The following is an 11,227-nucleotide window of genomic DNA, read 5'->3' on the forward strand; positions in this document are numbered from 1 at the left end:
GCACCTAGGCAGGAATAATCCCATGCACCAGGACAGGCTGGGGGCTGAGCTGCTGGAAAGTAGCTCTGCCGAGAAGGCCCCGGGAGTGCTGGTGGATAACAAGTTAAACATGAGCCAGCAGTGTGGCCTTGTGGCCAAGAAGGCCAATGATCTCCTGGGGTGCATTAGGCAGAGTGTTGCCAGCAGGTCGAGGGAGGTGATCCTGCCCCTCTCCTGAGCCCTGGGGAGGCCTCACCTGGAGTACTGTGTCCAGTTCTGGGCTCCCCAGGACAAGAGAGCCATGGCACTCCTGGAGAGAGTCCAGCGGAGGGCTACCAAGATGATTAGAGGGCTGGAGCACCTCTCCTATGAAGAAAGACTGCAAGAGCTGGGCGTGTTCAGCCTGGAGAAGAGAAGATTGAGAGGGGATCTCATCAACGTGTACAAGTATCTGAAGGGGGAGTGTCAAGAGGATGAGGCCAGCCTCTTCTCCGTGGTGCCCAGCAACAGGACAAGAGGCAATGGGCAGAAAGTGCAGCACAGGAAGTTCCCTCTGAACCTGAGAAAAAAACTTCTTCCCTGTGAGGGTGACAGAGCATTGGACCAGGTTGCCCAGAGAGGTGGTGGAGTCTCCTTCCCTGGAGATATTGAAAACCCGCCTGGACGCGATCCTGGGCAATATGCTGTAGAGGACCCTGCTTGAGCAGGGGGGTTGGACTAGATGATCTCCAGAGGTCCCTTCCCACCTCGACCATTCTATGTGATTCTGTGATTCGGTGGTAAGTGAGCAGTGGTGGTTCCATAGTGTAGTGGTTATCACGTCTGCTTTACACGCAGAAGGTCCTGGGTTCGAGCCCCAGTGGAACCAATGCCGAGTGATTCCTTTGAGCGCAACTCCTAGAGACAGTGAACAGACGCAGCAGTTTGCGCAGAAGGCAAAGAAGGCATCTTCATTTTCCATAGTGGTGTGTCTTTCCCCAGGCATGGTCATGACATGCCGCAGAGCACATTCCCCAGTGGCTGCTGGAGGTGCTGCATCAGCTGTGTCTGAGGCGTCAACCCAGACAGACCCTCTGACAGCAGATGCAGCTCCGCAGGTGTCAGGCTGCAGGGAGTGCCTGGGGCCTCTCTGTGAGGCCTGGGCTGACAGTCAGCTCTCCTGCAGAGGGTGTGCTGTGGTTGACCAGTTGTATCGCCAGGTAAAGGAGTTATGGGAGGAAGTCAGTAGGCTGTGCAGCATCTGAGAAGATGAGCAGGAGATAGGCAGGGTATTCTCGGAGACTGTGCAGCTCCAGGAGTCCCCACCCTCCACTGCAGTGGAGTTGTCGGAGGGCTCTGTGCCGTGTGTGACAGTTCATCGTAACACTGTTGAAGAGGGCTGGAAACTGGTCACTTCTCGTAGAAGGAGAAAGGCTCTTGCTCCTCCTCAAGGTTTGCCTTTGAGGAACAAGTTTAGTGCCCTGCAAGCTGAGGAGGAGCTGGGCATGGCTCCAAGGGAGGCAACTGGCCTGACAGGCCCTGTGCCATGTGGGAACCCCCGGAAGAAGCGGCGAGCGATTGTTGTGGGTGACTCCCTGCTGCAGGGGACAGAGGCACCTACCTGCCGACCTGACCTCTTGTCTAGAGAGGTCTGCTGCCTGCCAGGGGCTCGAATAAGAGCTGTCATGGAAAGACTGGCAAGGCTTGTCCATGCATTAGACTACTACCCTCTGCTGCTCTTCCATGTGGGCACTAACGACACGAAAGGCAAATTGGGAACCATCAAACAGGACTCCAGAGCTCTGGGAATGGTGGCCAAGGGGGACTCCAGAGCTCTGGGAATGGTGGCCAAGGGTCTGGGAGCCCAGGTCGTTTTCTCCTCAATCTTGCCTGTGAAGTGGGGGGACGGGAGGAGGAGTAGATGGGTTTCCCAAGTTAACAGCTGGCTGCGCCGCTGGTGCTGGCAGCAGGGCTTTGGTTTCTATGACCATGGGACCCTGCTTGAAGATCAACAGCTGATGGGGAGAGATGGGATCCACCTTACCAAGCGGGGCACGCGTGTCTTTGCCAACAGGTTGGCCAGCCTGGTAAGGAGGGCTTTAAACTAGGCAAGATGGGGGAAGGGGAGTGGTATAGAGACAGGGGAGTCAGTAAAACACCGCTCAAGTCAGGAGGCCTCCAGCGGGTGCCTGCAGCCAGGGGAGACAGCATGGAACATGGCTATGGAGGATCCTCTTGCACCTCTCCTGGGAAGCTTACATGCTCGACTGGCTCTCTGAGATGCCTGCACACCAATGCGCGCAGCATGGGGAATAAGCAGGAAGAGTTAGAGATGTGTGTGCGGTCGCAGGGCCATGATCTCACTGCAGTTACAGGGACATGGTGGGAGAGCTCACATGACTGGAATGCTGTCATGGACGGCTATGTGCTTGTTAGGAAAGAGAGGCCAGGAAGGCGAGGGGGTGGAGTTGCCACCACCTTCATGGGAGGGAGCAACTAGAATGTGTGGAGCTCTGCCTCGCGGTGGATGAAGAGCAAGTGGAGAGCCTATGGGTAAGGGTTAAAGGGCAGGCTGAAACGGGCGACGCTGTTGTGGGGGTTTACTCCAGGCCACCTGATCAGGAGGAAGTCGTCGATGAGGCCTTCTACCGACAGCTGGAAGTAGCCTCACGATCACAGGCCCTGGTTCTCCTGGGACACTTCCACCACCCTGACATCTGCTGGCAAGAGAGCACAGCTAGGCGCAAACAGTCAAAGAGGTTCCTGCAGAGCACTGAGGATAATTTCTTGACTCTAGGTGGTGGCGACGCCAACGAGGAGAGGTGCGCCTCTGGACCTTGTGCTAACAAAGCAAGAAGGTCTGGCTGGAGATGTGAAGGCTGGGGGCAGCCTTGGCTGCAGTGACCGTGAGATGGTGGAGTTCAGGATCCTGCGAGGAGGGAGCAGGGCAATGAGTAGGATCGCAACCCTGGACTTCAGGAGAGCAGACTTTGGCCTCTTCAGGGACCTCCTTGGAGGAGTGCCATGGGTGCAGGCCCTAGCAGCAAGAGGGGGCCCAAGAAAGCTGGTTAATATTCAAGCATCACCTCCTCCAGGCTCAAGATCGGTGCATCCCTCTGAGTAAGAAGTGGAGCAAAGCGGGCAGGAGACCTGCGTGGATGAGCAAGGAACTCCTGGCAAAACTCCAACAGGAGAAGGACGTCTACCGAATGTGGAAAAGGGGACGGGCCACTTGGGAGGACTACAGGGACGTTGTCAGAGCGTGCAGGGAAGCGGCAAGGAAGGCTAAGGCCCCTTTGGAATTCAATCTGGCAAGGGATGTCAAGGGCAACAAGAAGGGCTTCTTCAAATACCTCAGTAGCAAAAGGAAGCCGAGGGAAAACGTGGGCCCGCTGCTGAATGGGGCGGGTGCCCTGGTGACAAAGGATAGGGAGGAGGCAGAGTTATTGAATGCCGCCTTTGCTTCCGTCTTCACTGCTGCGGCCAGTGCTCAGGAATTCCAGGCCCTGGGGACAAGCGAGGAGGGCTGGAGAAAGGAAGACTCTCCCTTGGTGGAGGAGGATCGGGTTAGAGATCTTTTGTCCAAGCTTGACATCCACGCGTGCATGGGCCCCGACGGGATGCACCCGCGAGTGCTGAGGGAGCTGGCGGATGTTATTGCTAGGCCACTCTCCATCATCTTGGAAAGGTCCTGGAGACCGGGAGAGGTGCCTGAGGCCTGGAAGAAAGCCAGTGTCCCGCCAGTCTTCCAAAAGGGCAAGAAGGAGGAGCCAGGGAAACTGCAGGCCTGCCAGCCTCACCTCCATCCCTGGGAAAGGTGATGCAACAACTCCTCCTGGAGGTCATCTCTAAGCGTCTGGAGGAGAAGAAGGTGGCGAGGAGTAGTCAGCATGGATTCAGCAGAGGGAAATCATGCCTGACCAACCTGATAGCCTTCTGTGATGGGATGAGTGGCTGGGTAGAGGAGGGCCGAGCAGTGGGTGTTGTCTGCCTGGCGTTCAGCGAGGCTTTGGACACTGTCTCCCATCACCTGCTCTGAGGTAAGCTCAGAACGTGTGGGGCTGGATGAGTGGAGAGTGAGGTGGATTGAGAAGTGGCTGGATGGCCGAGCTCAGAGGGTTGTGGTCAGTGGTGGCGCGGAGTCCAGTTGGAGGCCTGTGGCTAGCGGTGTCCCGCAGGGGTCAGTGCTGGGTCCAGTCTTGTTCAATGTATTCATCGATGACCTGGAGGAAGGGACAGAGTGCCCCCTCAGCAAGTTTGCCGGTGATACGAAAGCGGGGGGAGTGGCTGGCACACCAAAAGGCCGTGGGACCTGGAGAGGCTGGAGAGCTGGGCGGAGAGGAACCTCGTGAAGTTCAAGAAAGGCAAGTGCAGGGTCCTGCCCCTGGGCAGGAATAACCCCATGCAGCAGTCCAGGCTGGGGGCTGACCTGCTGGAAAGCAGCTCTGCCGAGAAGGCCCCGGGAGCGCTGGTGGACACCAAGTTGAGCAGGAGGCAGCAATGTGGCCTTGTGGCCAGGCAGGCCAAGGGTATCGTGGGGTGCCTTGGGCAGAGTGTTGGCAGCAGGTGGAGGGAGGTGGTGCTGCCGCCCTCCTCAGCCCTGGGGAGGCCTCACCTGGAGTGCTGTGTCCAATTGTGGGCTCCCCAGGACAAGAGAGACATGGAGCTCCTGGGGAGAGTGCAGCGGAGGGCTGTAAGGATGCTGAGGGGACTGGAGCATGTCTCCTGTGAAGAAAGGCTGAGGGAGCCGGACCTGTTGAGCCTGGAGAGGAGAAGACTGAGAGGCGATCTCATCAATGCGTACAAGTATCTGAAGGGAGGGTGTCGAGAGGATGAGGCCAGTCTCTTCTCCGTGGTGCCCAGTGACAGGACAAGAGGCAATGGGCAGGAGCTGCAGCACAGGAAGTTCCACCTGAATGCGAGGAGAAACTTCTTTGCTGTGAGGGTGACAGAGCATTGGACCAGGTTGCCCAGAGAGGTGGTGGAGTCTCCTTCGCTGGAGATATTGAAAACCCGCCTGGACGCGATCCTGGGCAATATGCTGTAGAGGACCCTGCTTGAGCAGGGGGGTTGGACTAGATGATCTCCAGAGGTCCCTTCCCACCTCAGCCATTCTATGTGATTCTGTGATTCGGTGGTAAGTGAGCAGTGGTGGTTCCATAGTGTAGTGGTTATCACGTCTGCTTTACACGCAGAAGGTCCTGGGTTCGAGCCCCAGTGGAACCAATGCCGAGTGATTCCTTTGAGCGCAACTCCTAGAGACAGTGAACAGACGCAGCAGTTTGCGCAGAAGGCAAAGAAGGCATCTTCATTTTCCATAGTGGTGTGTCTTTCCCCAGGCATGGTCATGACATGCCGCAGAGCACATTCCCCAGTGGCTGCTGGAGGTGCTGCATCAGCTGTGTCTGAGGCGTCAACCCAGACAGACCCTCTGACAGCAGATGCAGCTCCGCAGGTGTCAGGCTGCAGGGAGTGCCTGGGGCCTCTCTGTGAGGCCTGGGCTGACAGTCAGCTCTCCTGCAGAGGGTGTGCTGTGGTTGACCAGTTGTATCGCCAGGTAAAGGAGTTATGGGAGGAAGTCAGTAGGCTGTGCAGCATCTGAGAAGATGAGCAGGAGATAGGCAGGGTATTCTCGGAGACTGTGCAGCTCCAGGAGTCCCCACCCTCCACTGCAGTGGAGTTGTCGGAGGGCTCTGTGCCGTGTGTGACAGTTCATCGTAACACTGTTGAAGAGGGCTGGAAACTGGTCACTTCTCGTAGAAGGAGAAAGGCTCTTGCTCCTCCTCAAGGTTTGCCTTTGAGGAACAAGTTTAGTGCCCTGCAAGCTGAGGAGGAGCTGGGCATGGCTCCAAGGGAGGCAACTGGCCTGACAGGCCCTGTGCCATGTGGGAACCCCCGGAAGAAGCGGCGAGCGATTGTTGTGGGTGACTCCCTGCTGCAGGGGACAGAGGCACCTACCTGCCGACCTGACCTCTTGTCTAGAGAGGTCTGCTGCCTGCCAGGGGCTCGAATAAGAGCTGTCATGGAAAGACTGGCAAGGCTTGTCCATGCATTAGACTACTACCCTCTGCTGCTCTTCCATGTGGGCACTAACGACACGAAAGGCAAATTGGGAACCATCAAACAGGACTCCAGAGCTCTGGGAATGGTGGCCAAGGGGGACTCCAGAGCTCTGGGAATGGTGGCCAAGGGTCTGGGAGCCCAGGTCGTTTTCTCCTCAATTTGCCTGTGGGGGAAAAGGACGGGAGGAGGAGTAGATGGATTTCCCAAGTTAACAGCTGGCTGCGCCGCTGGTGCTGGCAGCAGGGCTTTGGTTTCTATGACCATGGGACCCTGCTTGAAGATCAACAGCTGATGGGGAGAGATGGGATCCACCTTACCAAGCGGGGCACGCGTGTCTTTGCCAACAGGTTGGCCAGCCTGGTAAGGAGGGCCTTAAACTAGGCAAGATGGGGGAAGGGGAGTGGTATAGAGACAGGGGAGTCAGTAAAACACCGCTCAAGTCAGGAGGCCTCCAGCGGGTGCCTGCAGCCAGGGGAGACAGCATGGAACATGGCTATGGAGGATCCTCTTGCACCTCTCCTGGGAAGCTTACATGCTCGACCGGCTCTCTGAGATGCCTGCACACCAATGCGCGCAGCATGGGGAATAAGCAGGAAGAGTTAGAGATGTGTGTGCGGTCGCAGGGCCATGATCTCACTGCAGTTACAGGGACATGGTGGGAGAGCTCACATGACTGGAATGCTGTCATGGACGGCTATGTGCTTGTTAGGAAAGAGAGGCCAGGAAGGCGAGGGGGTGGAGTTGCCACCACCTTCATGGGAGGGAGCAACTAGAATGTGTGGAGCTCTGCCTCGCGGTGGATGAAGAGCAAGTGGAGAGCCTATGGGTAAGGGTTAAAGGGCAGGCTGAAACGGGCGACGCTGTTGTGGGGGTTTACTCCAGGCCACCTGATCAGGAGGAAGTCGTCGATGAGGCCTTCTACCGACAGCTGGAAGTAGCCTCACGATCACAGGCCCTGGTTCTCCTGGGACACTTCCACCACCCTGACATCTGCTGGCAAGAGAGCACAGCTAGGCGCAAACAGTCAAAGAGGTTCCTGCAGAGCACTGAGGATAACTTGTCGCTACAGGTGGTGGCGACGCCAACGAGGAGAGGTGCGCCTCTGGACCTTGTGCTAACAAAGCAAGAAGGTCTGGCTGGAGATGTGAAGGCTGGGGGCAGCCTTGGCTGCAGTGACCGTGAGATGGTGGAGTTCAGGATCCTGCGAGGAGGGAGCAGGGCAATGAGTAGGATCGCAACCCTGGACTTCAGGAGAGCAGACTTTGGCCTCTTCAGGGACCTCCTTGGAGGAGTGCCATGGGTGCAGGCCCTAGCAGCAAGAGGGGGCCCAAGAAAGCTGGTTAATATTCAAGCATCACCTCCTCCAGGCTCAAGATCGGTGCATCCCTCTGAGTAAGAAGTGGAGCAAAGCGGGCAGGAGACCTGCGTGGATGAGCAAGGAACTCCTGACAAAACTCCAGCAGAAGAAGGAAGTGTACAGAATGTGGAAAAGGCGACAGGCCACTTGGGAGGAATACAGGGACATTGTCAGAGTGTGCAGGGAAGCGACAAGGAAGGCTAAGGCCCCTTTGGAATTCAATCTGGCAAGGGATGTCAAGGGCAACAAGAAGGGCTTCTTCAAATACGTCAATAGCAAGAGGAAGCCTAGGGAAAATGTGAGCTCACTGCTGAATGGGGTGGGTGCCCCGATAGCAAAGGATACAGAGAAGGCAGAGTTATTGAATGCCTTCTTTGCTTCCGTCTTCACTGCTAAGGCCAGCCCTCAGGAATTCCAGACCCTGGGGACAAGAGAGGAGGGCTGGAGAAAGGAAGACTCTCCCTTGGTGGAGGAGGATCACGTTAGAGATCGTCTGTCCAAACCTGACATCCATAAATCCATGGGCCCTGATGGGATGCACCCACGAGTGCTGAGGGAGCTGGCGGATGTTATCACTAGGCCACTCTCCATCACCTTGGAAAGGTCCTGGAGATCAGGAGAGGTGCCTGAGGACTGGAAGAAAGCCAGTGTCACGCCAGTCTTCAGGAAGGGCAAGAAGGAGGAGCCAGGAAACTACAGGCCTGTCAGCCTCACCTCTATCCCTTGGAAGATGATGGAACAGCTCATCCTGGAGGTCATCTGTAAGCATCTGGAGGAGAAGAAGGTGATCAGGAGTAGTCAGCATGGATTCACCAAAGGCAAATCATGCTTGACCAATCTGATAGCCTTCTCTGATGGGATGAGTGGCTGGGTAGATGAGGGGAGAGCAGTGGATGTTGACTTCAGCAAGGCTTTTGACACTGTCTCCCATCACATCCTCCTAGGTAAACTCAGGAAGTGTGGGCAGGATGAGTGGACAGTGAGGTGGATTGAGAACTGATTGGATGGCCGAGCTCAGAGGGTTGCGGTGAATGGTGCAGAGTCAAGTTGGAGGCCTGTGGCTAGTGGTGTCCCCCAGGGGTCAGTACTGGGTCCAGTCTTGTTCAGTATATTCATCAATGACCTGGAGGAAGGGACAGAGTGCACCCTCAGCAAGTTTGCTGGTGATACTAAACTGGGGGGAGAGGCTAACACACCAGAAGACTGTGCTGCCATTCAGAGGGACCTGGACAGGCTGGAGAGCTGGGCCGAGAGGAACCTCATGAAGTTCCACAAAGGCAAGTGCAAGGTCCTGCACCTAGGCAGGAATAATCCCATGCACCAGGACAGGCTGGGGGCTGACCTGCTGGAAAGTAGCTCTGCCGAGAAGGCCCCGGGAGTGCTGGTGGATAACAAGTTAAACATGAGCCAGCAGTGTGGCCTTGTGGCCAAGAAGGCCAATGATCTCCTGGGGTGCATTAGGCAGAGTGTTGCCAGCAGGTTGAGGGAGGTGATCCTGCCCCTCTGCTGAGCCCTGGGGAGGCCTCACCTGGAGTGCTGTGTCCAGTTCTGGGCTCCCCAGGACAAGAGAGCCATGGCACTCCTGGAGAGAGTCCAGCGGAGGGCTACCAAGATGATTAGAGGGCTGGAGCACCTCTCCTATGAAGAAAGACTGCAAGAGCTGGGCGTGTTCAGCCTGGAGAAGAGAAGATTGAGAGGGGATCTCATCAACGTATACAAGTATCTGAAGGGGGAGTGTCAAGAGGATGAGGCCAGCCTCTTCTCCGTGGTGCCCAGCAACAGGACAAGAGGCAATGGGCAGAAACTGCAGCACAGGAAGTTCCATCTGAACCTGAGAAAAAAACTTCTTCCCTGTGAGGGTGACAGAGCATTGGACCAGGTTGCCCAGAGAGGTGGTGGAGTCTCCTTCCCTGGAGATATTCAAAACCTGCCTGGACGCGATCCTGGGCAATATGCTGTAGAGGACCCTGCTTGAGCAGGGGGGTTGGACTAGATGATCTCCAGAGGTCCCTTCCAACCTTAACCATTCTGTGATTGTGTGACTAGTGAAGGAGATTTCTTTGAGGTAGTAAGGGTAGCACGAGAATAAGGTGTTATAATATCTCCTTATTTTTTGAAATCTCTACCATGATGCCACCACACAAATAAACCCATAACCTGTGTCAGCTCAAATCAATACAAGTGTGCACTTTGATCTTACTGGATTTTGACTTAAGCCTATGAATAAGAAAGTAGGTATCAAACCATCTTTCTTGCTTTTGTCTTACCTACCAAATCTAAGTGGGAAAAATAGTTTACTTAGAAAATAAGCATTCCTTTGAAATGATATAAAGCTTGAGATTGACTTTGTGTTTTGACTGCTCTTTTTTCCATTCGCTCATATGTTTCCCATATAAAGCTGCACATTATCCTTAACAAACTAATGGTGCATGAGGAAACAAATAACAGAAGGAAGCTTGTATTATATGTCCTTAGAAAGGGGTTAAAGCGCAATCTGATAGAATCAATATTTAATTGGGGTAGTGAAATAGGGACAAGATTTTCTCTATCACATCTTAGAGGAACCGCGTAAATCACATGAGTTAGTTTTTGTGGATAATTGTTCCTAGATTTTTTTTTGTTAACTTATGGCAGATGTGTTCATGAAAAATTATTTCTGTCACAGAAAATTTGGAAAGAGTCCTAGGCTGCCCAATTATGCAAGAGTTATAGCTCATATAAGGGACACCTACTGTTTTAAAAGGGAAAGTGGGAATTATAAATTTTCCACAAAGGAAATTCTGTCTGGAAGATTTAATGGAGTTGGGATTTGAACAAAAGATATTCAATCAGTTTTTTTTATTATTGTTGTTCTTTTCTGACACCCATTTTGTCAACAGCAATTAATATTAAGTGCTGCAGTAGTTTGCATCCAAGTATAAGCATTTTATTCACATTTGCTACCTGATGTATGATATTTAAACAAGAAACACAATGAGAAAATAGGCATATTGCCAGCTGTTTTGTATCCTGTTGAAGGATTTTATTTTATACTGTGGGTGCATACTGCTAATATACATATTCTCATGTTCTTTTGGTTATCTAGTTAATACAGAATTTGAAATAAAAATAACTTAAAAAGAACAGCACTTATTATAGACTATTGTTTGCCTAAGTAATTCATACAGTCTAAAACCAGATGTGCCAGCTATATACATCTAATTTGACTTCATCCATTACATAGACCCACACAGGCCCTCGCCCACAAATTTCTGCTGCAGGCTTATATCTAGAGCTGGAAAGTGGAAGTTCCATTTCATGAGAATTCCTGAGATTTGTTCTATTCCAAATAGAAAAAAATAATAGTACTAAAAATTCCTTTTCCACAATGGAAAATTCAACTGACAAGTAACTACTGATTCACCTGTGCAGCTCTTCCGCAACAGGCATCTGCTTCAAGAAGGAAAAGTAGGTCAGTAGCATGGTAGTCTATGTAAGGGAATCATTCAGGAAGTGAAAGATATGTGTTCTGAAATGGTAGAGTCACACAAGGTTTGCTGCCAATTCCCCTAAAATACTCTCTTGGCCAAGATATTCTTAAAATTGGCAAATGACAAATAATGACAGTTATTGTGCTTTTTTTTTTTTCTTTTTTAAATCATATGCCAGTCAGCTAATAAAGCCTTGGGTTATTTCGATCTTTAAAATAATATGTACAATGTTTTTTGTTTGTTTGTTTTCAATGTACATGGCTAAATTTCCCTCATTCCAAAAAATATATATAAATGTATAAATATATGTCTATTTAATATATATAAGGGGATAAATCTATGTCCTTTTTTTTTAAAAACACTCTCCTCGCATTAAGTA

General features: G+C 52.7%; 2 non-coding genes across 2 annotated transcripts; both read left to right on the forward strand.

Moving 5' to 3' along the window:
• The first annotated feature begins 774 nt into the window (after positions 1-774).
• Positions 775-847, forward strand: TRNAV-UAC (transfer RNA valine (anticodon UAC)). The gene has a single exon. It is a non-coding gene; the product is annotated as a tRNA-Val (tRNA).
• Positions 848-5,111: 4,264 nt separating this feature from the next.
• Positions 5,112-5,184, forward strand: TRNAV-UAC (transfer RNA valine (anticodon UAC)). Its single transcript has one exon. It is a non-coding gene; the product is annotated as a tRNA-Val (tRNA).
• Positions 5,185-11,227: the final 6,043 nt, after the last annotated feature.

This window comes from Struthio camelus, chromosome 1 (genome assembly GCF_040807025.1).
Source record: "Struthio camelus isolate bStrCam1 chromosome 1, bStrCam1.hap1, whole genome shotgun sequence".
NCBI lineage: Eukaryota > Metazoa > Chordata > Aves > Struthioniformes > Struthionidae > Struthio > Struthio camelus.